The sequence below is a fragment of the Tupaia chinensis genome, unplaced genomic scaffold (assembly GCF_000334495.1).
Source record: "Tupaia chinensis unplaced genomic scaffold, TupChi_1.0 Scaffold000140_1, whole genome shotgun sequence".
Taxonomy (NCBI): domain Eukaryota; kingdom Metazoa; phylum Chordata; class Mammalia; order Scandentia; family Tupaiidae; genus Tupaia; species Tupaia belangeri.
In genome coordinates, this window is record NW_006159610.1 from 2,562,254 (window position 1) to 2,572,679 (window position 10,426).

Sequence of the window (10,426 nt, forward strand, 5' to 3'; positions counted from 1 at the left end):
TCACCTCATCTCTTCCGAAATATCGCCGACAGCTCTCGTCAATAGCAGGTGTTTCCCTTCTTACGCGAAACGCTCTGTAGATCTCCAAACCGCTGAACAACATCCCAGGCCTGAGGTTTCCCGGTAGCCCCGGCGACGCTCCAGGATTTGCTTCTCTACGACCCTGAGCCCGGACCCGCCTACTGGCGTCAAAGCCAGCTATTTACTGGTCCAGGCATACGCTCGTCTCTAAAATCAGCCAATCAAAACCTCCCTTCTCACTCCAGGGATTTAGGAAGCGGAAAAGACCTCGGTCAGCCCCGGGAGGAGGGCAGGGCCGAAAATGAGTGACAACACAATTCCCCAATAGGCAGAGGCCTAGGACCTGCCCCTTCTGGCTCCGGAGCTAGAAAAGAGCGCCGATGCCGGCGTTGCGATGAGTCCTGAGAGACGCTGGCTACCCTATGGCCCCGAGGCGCGGCTGTTGCTGGTAGCCTCTTTGCAGGTAAGTGGTTTGGTTTTAGAATATTACTCTTACGAGAATGTTTTCATTTTAAAATGATGTGGCGTTTATTTCAGTGGGCGGGGACAGCCAGTACCTTTACTCCTTCGGGTTTGTCGTTGGTGGTAGTCTGGTGCCCACTGCACCCCTCGAGCCGCGACCCCTACGTTTGCCCCCAGGTCTCTCTCTGCTGTCCCTCTTCCAGAATGAGCCTCTCAGGCAGAGTTGTGTCGCCTGAAAGAACCTTCCTTGGTAATGCTGTCTTGACCGCAAGAATAAAAAGAAGTTGAAATGAATGATGCACTCCTGTCTCTCCTGGACGTCTGGGGCATGGTGTGGCAGAGCCTCAATAGTAAGGTTTCCTGGAAGGAAGCAGGGCTATGCTTAGCAGCCCTAGTACTAAGAGTATAAGTAGATAGAAAGAACTTGAATGCCATGAAAAGAGAAGGAGGTGAATATGTGCAGTGGCTTCATGTAGCACTGGAGTTTGGAGCCAAGTCACAGGTTCTTAGAATCACTATAAATAAGATTAAGTGTATTTCCCTCTTTTCTAAGGGACAGGGACAGGTATTAGGAAAGGTTAATAGAAATGCACCATTGACGTAAAGTTCACAGGTAAGCTTTGAAGGATAATTGGTTGGTTGTTAACTTATTCTAACTCCTATTCTTCTACCTCCTCCTTCTAAATTACCAGGGTCTGTGGCTTGTGAGTGGGACTAAGACTGTAAACTGACTGCAGACTTCAGGGGAGGAAAACATTTTGTTCTACCAGTAAATACCAAAGTTTTCTATAGTGAAAGCAAAACACATGTCAACTTGTCTTTTATTTTTAAACTTGACTCCCCTTTGTCCAGGGAGTAGGTTTTATCCATCTTTGTATTCCTTTATCATCCCATACACTGTTGATACTCCCCAAACGGTGGCAGACTTTAGAAAAGCGTAATTCAAACAAATAGCTTAGTGGAAGGAGCTGAGTTAGAAGTCAGGATACTTTGGTTTTACTCTTGAAGCTCTTAGTATTTGGTTTTACTCGTGAAGCTGCTAGTATTTTTGTGATCCTAAACCTATTATTTCAAGTCTGGCTCTTAATTTTTGCATTTTTTTTAAAGAAAAGTCTAATGCAGGCATTGCATTAGACTATTTAAGTCCATGCCTATATTAAAAGTCTGCTTTGGGCCAGCAGGTGGCATGGTGATTAAGGTGCTGGATTCCCACATGGTTGACCCTGGTTCGAGTCCTGGACCTGGTGGCTTGAAGATCATGCTGGGTTCATGTATGTGCATGCCCAAAATCCTGAGAGGAGAATAGAGGAGAAGGGATTGGAGTGTGGCCATTCTCCTCCCTGAGGGGTGATTTCTCACTTTCCCTATCTCTTTCTCTCTGTCCCTCTCCTGTGAGCACATATGCCTTTTGACAAAAATTTTTTTTTAAAAAAAGTCTATTTTAAAATAAAGATGATTAGACAATTTATACTACAAATACATGAGCAAAATCTTGCTGTAAATCCTGTACCAATCTATTAGTTCTCAAAAAGTTCCCTGTTTTAAGGATGTGTTCTTTTGTGCCCATATTCAACAAAACCAAACAGATTTGTGTAGAAGGTTTGGAGAGTACAGAAGTATAATGTGGCCAAAAATGTTCTGAATCCCATCACTCAGAGGCAATCATTGTTAGTGTGTGGGTAGATCTTTAGTCTCTCTTCCTCTTTTGCCTTATACAGTTGGTTGAGATAAAGAAAGACTTTTAATTTTAAGTAATGATCTGAATTAATCTGTGCCTTCATCTTTGAGTATATGGTGTCTTGAAAACAGGACACACAAATATGTGCACTGAATGGTTTCTTGAACATTGTTGGAATGAAATCTAAAGTGAAGGGCTGGATACATGGAGAAACAGGACAAAGAGTAATAATAATGAAGCCACTGAAGCTCAGCAACAAATACAGGAAAAAACATGTTACAAATTAAAAATTAAATATTAACTGTTTTATTAAAGCATTTGCAATTGCAGAGTATTACTCAGCATTTGATATATATATATTTTTTTTGAGAGGTTTTTGCTATAGGGCATATGCGCTCACCAGACAGAGAGAGACAGAGAACAGAAGTATAATGTGGCCAAAAATGTTCTGAATCCCATCACTCAGAGGCAATCATTGTTAGTGTGTGGGTAGATCTTTAGTCTCTCTTCCTCTTTTGCCTTATACAGTTGGTTGAGATAAAGAAAGACTTTTAATTTTAAGTAATGATCTGAATTAATCTGTGCCTTCATCTTTGAGTATATGGTGTCTTGAAAACAGGACACACAAATATGTGCACTGAATGGTTTCTTGAACATTGTTGGAATGAAATCTAAAGTGAAGGGCTGGATACATGGAGAAACAGGACAAAGAGTAATAATAATGAAGCCACTGAAGCTCAGCAACAAATACAGGAAAAAACATGTTACAAATTAAAAATTAAATATTAACTGTTTTATTAAAGCATTTGCAATTGCAGAGTATTACTCAGCATTTGATATATATATATTTTTTTTGAGAGGTTTTTGCTATAGGGCATATGCGCTCACCAGACAGAGAGAGACAGAGAGATAGAAAGCGAGAAATCACCCCCCAGGAGGGATGACCACGCCACACTCTCTTCTCCTCCATTCTCCTCTCGGGATCTTGGGTACGCACACACATGTGCCCAGCGTGAGTTTTAAGCCACCGGGTCTGGGATGCGAACCACGGTCGACTACGTGGGAGTCCAGTGACATAGCCTTTACGCTAACTGCTGGTCCCAGTATTTGGTATATTTTGAGATTAGGGTGGTATTTTACCATCACCCTCTCCCATCCCACAACATTTGATTCCTCCTTCACTACCTAATGTAAGCTTCTCTTCTTTAAATTCTCTCCTGTTGATAATTTTACTCTGTTCCCAGCTTTTACTTCCACTCATACCATTAGAAAGGTAAGATGGCCTTGATGAGCCCAAGATCTGTGCCAATCTTCATGGGTTACTCAAAGTGCTCCATTTTCCTCCTCACTTTCTGATAGAGAACTTCATTATAATCTCATTTAGTCTTCCTAATAACCTCTTAAGAATAATAGTTTAATTATTCATATCTTTATGGATATGAAATTCGAGCTCTAAAGAATTTAAAGAACTTGTTCAAGACCACACTGTCTGTAAGTAGTGGGGATGGGCTCATGTCTAGATTTTTTCACTTCAGACTTTTTGGATTTGATGGAACTTATGTTGACAAAAGCTACTACCCTGGCAAAGCAAGTAGTCAGAGACAAGGAAGGAAGGGTTATAAGTGGGTGTTGTACACATGCTGATGCCAGGTAGGCCGGGATCAACAGCAGGCCCCAGGCAAATACACATCTCATTATTGAGTAGGGGTCCGTCTGCTCTGGTTTGTTAGTCTTGTAATCAGTGATCAGTGGGGGCATGTTAGCAGATGAAAGGGTGGAGAATGAAAAGGGTGTAGTTTCTGGAAAACACCTGAGATTGATAGTATTTGCTTTTGGTAAAGAGATGTTTTTATGACTGAAAATGTAAGTGGAAAAGTTACTGTGGAGGTTTGGGAAAAGCAATAGACCATGAAACACGAGGTACTTTTAGGTACAGTCACATTTGACCTTTCACTGCTGAACTTGTTTTGGGGTAAAGCACATTTTGTTTAAAATGTTAAAAGCTCTAAGGAACTAAGCTCCAGATTTTTTTTTTTTTTTTTGAGAATTATTCCTTTCTAATGAATTTGAGACATGGTTAACCTTTCTCTCTGTCCTTAAAGATAGCCAGCCTATCTTCTATAACATTTTATTCCCAGCTTTTACTTGAGGGATAAATGTTGACCAAAGCTACACAGTAAGGATTTAGATAAAAAAAAAATCTGAGTTAGTCTAAGGTAGCAAATGAATATTTAAGTGTAAGCTTTGGATCATAGCGACTCTAGTTCTATGTCCCTTTTTTAAACATTATATTGTTGACCAAAGTTCTTACTCAGTTTTTGGAAACGGAAGAAAAGCTAAGTCTTTAGGCTGGACTTTGCCCTGTAATTTGCTTCACTTGCTCATGAGCTGTGATACTAGAGTCTTAGATGTTATTAATTTTCAGGCACTTGAGGAAGGGAGGAAGCAAAGTCCCAAGAGACAGGATAATCCTTGGTCATGGGGGATTTGTAACAGGAGAACCTCAGTTATGGGGCAATATAATTATGTGAAGTTATATTTCACATAGTGAAATATGATTTAATGAGCAGGAGTTGGAAGCAGCAGGTGGTTATGCTACATTTGTTGAAACTACTTAGAGATTCTGAAAATATAGACATAACTTCAGTAATGTGGGCCTTGCATGTGCATCATTCCCCTGTCAATTCTCTATGTCCCTGTCTTGCGAAAAGAATGCTAGTCATGGGCCAGCCCCATAGACTGGTGAGAAGGGGGCTGGATCCTAAACAGCTAACTGTAGTTCAAGTCCTGCATCAGAGGTTTTTAAAAAAGCATTAAGGTACTGAACTCCCACACGGTTGAGTGTGATTTGAGTCTTGGACCCAGTGGCTTGAAACTCATGCTGGGCTGTATGCATGCATGCCCAAAATCCTGAGAAGAGAATGGAAAAAGATGGGATTGTGGTGTGGCCATCCACTCTTGGAGGTTATTTCTCATTTTCCTTCTCTCTCTCTCTCTGTCTCTCTATGGTGAGCACATGCATTCTGTGGCAAAAAATATAAAAAAAAAAAACAAATGTGCATGCATGCCTCAGATACCAACAGAACGGGGAAAGTGGAGAAAGGGTTGCAGTATGACCACACCCCCTTCAGGGGTACTTTCTCCCTCTCTCTGTCTCTAGTTAGCCCTCTAGCAATTAAAACAACAAAAAGAATGCTAGCTCTGAAACATAACTTCAGTTTTGTGATGGTATTTATAGAAATTTCTTTTTTTTAACTTTTTAAATTAATTTAGGTGGAATTTCTATACACATAGGGAAAGGCATTTGAAAGTTGTATATCACCTGCAAAATGTGTCCTTTGAGTCACTATTTGTTTCTTTATTGGCAAGACAATTGTATAGCACCTACTCCTGAGCAAGTATACATTCACCTGAAGTGTGAAGTGCTGTGACATAATTTATGAATAGGGGTAAAGTGTGTCAAAATGACAGATTATATTCTCAAAGGAGGTTTACAAAATGAATCAGTTTTTCCCGATGGTTCTTTCTTTTTTCTTTTTTTGTTTGGAGAGGGTTTTTGCTATAGGGCGTGTGCGCTCGCCAGAAAGACACAGAGAGACAGAGAGACAGAAAGCGAGAAATCTCCCCCCAGGGGAGATAGCCCTGCCACAATCCCTTCTCCTCCATTCTTCTCTCAGGATCTTGGGTATGCACGCACACGCGCCCATCATGAGTTTAAGCCACCGGATCCGGGACTCCAACCGCAGTCGACTACATGGGAGTCCAGCGACATAGCCATTACACTAACTGCTGGTCCCCCTATGGTTCTTTCTTGAACCTATTACTAAATAATTCAATTAAGCAAAAGTCAGGTATTCAGGCTGATTTATATACACTAAGTATTGGCTTCTTGGAGGGTTAGAAATTATAAATGCGGTTCCGTTATTCAAGGTGCTTGTAGTTCTGGCTAAGAATAAAATATAGGTTAATAATGTCGGGATTATCTCATGACAGGCCATTTAGTTAAAGATTAAAAAGGCTGATGTGATTAGTAGAGCTGAGTATGAGATCCAGTGAAACCAGAAATTGGCACATGAAGGCCTCCTGACCCACTGTCTGCGTCTGTACAGCTCACAGGCTATAGCTGGTTTTTACATTGTTAAATGGTTGAAATAAATAAAATAATAAGAATATTTCATGTACATGAAAATGATATGAAATTCTAATTTTGATGCACATATATAAAGTTTTATTGGAACACATCCACCTTTACTCATTTGTGACTATCTATGGCTTCTTTCATCTACAATGGCAGAATTAGGCAATTGTACATAATTATGACAGAGACTATATAGCCCATGAAACCTAAGACATATAGTATTTGGCATTTTATAGGGAAAAAATTGCTACCATCTGAGTTAAGCTATAATGTCTTTCACATTTGTCTCCACCATTCCATTTTCATAGCTATTATCCTGGTCCAGCTTACCTCAATGTATGTTACCAGAATTATTTCAAAAACCTCACAACTAGGAGTCGTACTCCTGGTTTTTCTCGCCTCTCTCTGCATGTATGAGTGCTACCTGATCCTTCTACAATGCTCCTAAACCTCTAATGATATTGCAATATTTATAGAAGAGCCTACAGTTGGTGGCATAAGGCCCTTTTGTGGGCCACTAGTCAGCCTTCTCTCTCTCTAAGGTAGTCTCCTCCTATTTCCTTGTTAGACCCTATATTTATGGTGACCATATAATTTTCCAAATGGGACACATAAGTGTGAAAGAGGCCCTGGTAATAATTATGTTGAGAAACCAGACCTAAAGCAGTATCATTCTAGCAAATCAGGATGGATGGTCACACTACCTCTACTCCAAACCAGTTTGAATGGGCTCATCATTTTCTGTACGCACCTGTTTTTTGTTTGTTTTGTTTGTATCCACTTAATGTTCCTGTAAGCCAGAACTGCTTTTTCTTTTTCTATAAATCTAAATCTTAAATATCTTTCAAAATCCAGCTTTTATGGTGTGATGTCTGTGAAGCCTTACTCAAAAATAATCGCTCCCTTCCAACCTCCTTTATGAATGGAATTACTTTTTCATGGTGTAAATTACTTTTACCTGTAGTGGTACACACACACACACATACACACACATCATCTTTTCTCATCAGTGAGTTGAAGACATAATTCCATGTTGCATTCCATTTTCCTCACAGGCCTAGCAGTGTCCTCTGCCCAAATGCAGAACACGGGTAATGAATGCTCTGACCAGGCTAGGGAGACTGAAGAGTAATGGGAACTTTCGTTTTTTTGAACCACCTGTTTTAATGTGGTTAAAGTAAGGAGAAAAGATGGGTTTCCAAGGACTGAGGAGTTTCATGTAGCAGAATGGTTCGAGGCCTACGTAGAGGCTTGGGGTTCCAGCCTGCCTGAGATTATATTCCAGCTCTGCCAGTTGCAACCTGTGTTGCTCCTTCTGAGTGTCTGAATCTATAAATGGAGATGATCCTACTACCTACTTGGAATGGTAGTTGAAGATTCACACAGTTTCAAGCACTTGATAAGCTCTCTATGAATGTTCTTGTGGCTTCCATGACTGCTATCATCATCATCATAGTACTGTTATAGGTGGGTGAGGAAATGCAGACCTGAGACTAGGAATATCGGTAAAAGAGCTGATATGCAAAAATGCAACACCAAAATCTTAGAAGATTTTTTTTTTCCTTCATAAAAGTAATCAGCTTCAGAGGGGTCAAAACGCTGAGTCCTGAGAGAAAATGGTCTCCTCTTAGGAAGCAGTAACTAATTTGCAGTCTTTTGAGAGTTTATTTCAGTAACGTGGGCAAGACTCAAGCTAGGTGTCAGGGGACTAAAAAAGTAATGCCTCGGAGGAAGTAAAAACAGCAAAGGGATGGGGGGGAGGAAGAACCCGGGTAAATGATAGGTTTATTTAGTAAACTTTTTCTTCTAGCCAGACCATACTTTAATAAGAAAGAAAACCTTGGGGATGATAATAACCTTGGAGGCCCTTATTTTTGGTCTGAAGTACTTTACTGTTAAAATGAATGCCTAATTTACATACCAGTAACTTGCTGAAAGATAAATGAGGAATCTTAAGAACCAGCTGCAGGGTGGTGGACTTTACCAAAACAAAACAAAGCTTGAGGGTTTTTGTTTGTTTTTTAATAGCTTTAAATTAGGAGGTATAGAGTATATATTCTTTAGGATGGTACTGTTTTGTAAATTGGGGTGATTATTGCCTGACTTGACTTTGTGCCCTGAGTTTTTTCTCAAGAGCAGTAATAAATGGAGTCCTCCTTACTCCCACCTTGCTTGTATGCATCTTTTGAAATGCTGCCTGGGTTTGGGAGGACAAGTTGTGACTGGAGAGTGATGCTCCTATGAAGTGAAGCCAAGAGAGCCTTGATTCTCACACCAACACTTAAAATCTTCAGTTGGTGAGGAAGGTAAAGCTCAGGGATTGGAGACAGAGACTTGGATTGTTGTCTCTGTTCACCATTTAGTGGCAGTCAGTCAAATTTCCATTTTCTCCCTGAAAATGGAATTTATGACCATCTGTGAACATTCTAAACGTAGAGTATAAAAGTACAGGGTGCAAAACTGTAAAGGATAATTATTCTTGGCTTCTATTTTGCCATTAATGCACTGAGATTCTTGAGTTTGGACTTCCTAACAACTCAACCATGTCGACTGGCTGTTTCGACATTGCAGTTATCACTACTAAGACTTCAAGCCTTAGCCTCAGTAGCATGATCTAATCATCTTTGTCCGACTGACTTTGATTCAGTCAGCACATCTACTAAGTGGCTCATATGTGCCAAGTGGCGTGCTAGATACAGCAGGAAGCAAGACCTGTCTTGATGTTGCTTACAGTCCAACAGGGCAGGTAGACATCAAAGTAACTTGTCAGTTTATCACAAGCGATCCATCACAAGTGCAATGGATGTGGTAAATCAGGATGTTCCACGAGTGTGTGACAGGCTGGCCTGACCTACTTCCTAGTGAGTGGGAAGGAAAAGCAGAGAAGTCTGCACACAGCAGAGGTTTTCAAAGCGTGGTTTTCAGAGCAGCAGGGATATTTACTAGAAATGCAAATTCTCAGGCTTACCCAGACCCGCTAAATCAAGCTCCCAAGGTGGGAACCAGCCCTCTCTTTTAACAAGTTCTGGTGATTTCGATGCACATTAAAGTTTAAAGTAATGACCTAGAGGAAATAACATTTAAGCTGAGCACTAAAGCTGTACTGGACTATGGCTCCTGGACTATGGCTGTTGAGCACTTTAAACATGGCTAATGCAAATTGAGATGTGCCTTAAACACACAATACACCCTGGGTTCCAAAGACTAACTGTTATGAAAAAAGAATGTTAAAGACTTAATAATTTTTACATGGATTATATACTATAATGATGATATTTTGGACCTATACAATTAAATAAACCATAGGAAAATCAATTCCACCTATTCATTTTTACCTTTTTAGTGTGACTTTTAGAAATTTTTTTTTCTTTTTTTTTTTTTTTTTTTTTGCTATAGGGCACATGCGCTCGCCAGACAGAGAGAGACAGAGAGACAGAAAGTGAGAAGTCACCCTCCAGGGGGGATGGCCATGCCGCAATCCCTTCTTCTCCGTTCTCCACTAGGGATCTTGGACACGCACACACACGCGCCCGGTGTGAGTTTTAAGCCACTGAGTCCAGGATGTGAACCACGGTCGACTACATGGGAGTCCAGCGACATAGCCATTATGCTAACTGCTGGTCCCAATTTTTAGAAAATTTTAAATTACACAAATGGCTTGCATTCTATTTTGATTGGGTAACTGACCTAAGGGATGACTAAAGAGTACCTAAAGCAGGGTAAGACTAGAGTGGCATTGGAGGGAAGGCAGTGGTGGGTGTACTATGTAGGATACAGTATATACAAAGCTACTGAGTCAAGAAAGCACCTGGCATGCTCAAAGAAATAGAGGAAACCCAAGGCCTTTTAGGTCACATTAAAGCTTTTAAAATGTATCTTAAAGACCAACAAGAAGAAATGGAGTGTTATTCATTGGATGCTCAATTTTCAGGAAGTTCACATCTAATAAACAAGTAGAGCAATAGAGCTGCAGGTGAATATAGCCAGAATCTTGAAATAAAATCTTCCCCCACCTAAAGATGGCAGGGGAGGGGGCATTTGGGCAGGAAATACCATTGAGGGACCAGGACCCTGTCCATCATCTGCACTGACCCTGGCCCTAGGGTATAAGGCATGTGAGCTTCTCA

General features: G+C 40.7%; 1 protein-coding gene across 2 annotated transcripts in view; it reads left to right on the forward strand.

Moving 5' to 3' along the window:
• The first annotated feature begins 341 nt into the window (after positions 1 to 341).
• Positions 342 to 10,426, forward strand: part of BPGM (bisphosphoglycerate mutase) — a 39,228-nt gene continuing 29,143 nt past the window's right edge. Inside the window, exon 1 of one of the 2 annotated variants that reach the window (XM_006144996.3) lies at positions 342 to 484. The gene's annotated coding sequence lies outside the window, so the exon portion shown is untranslated. Of the gene's footprint in view, positions 485 to 940; positions 1,097 to 10,426 lie in introns of those variants that run through there. The other variant, XM_006144997.3, reaches the window with a different exon arrangement.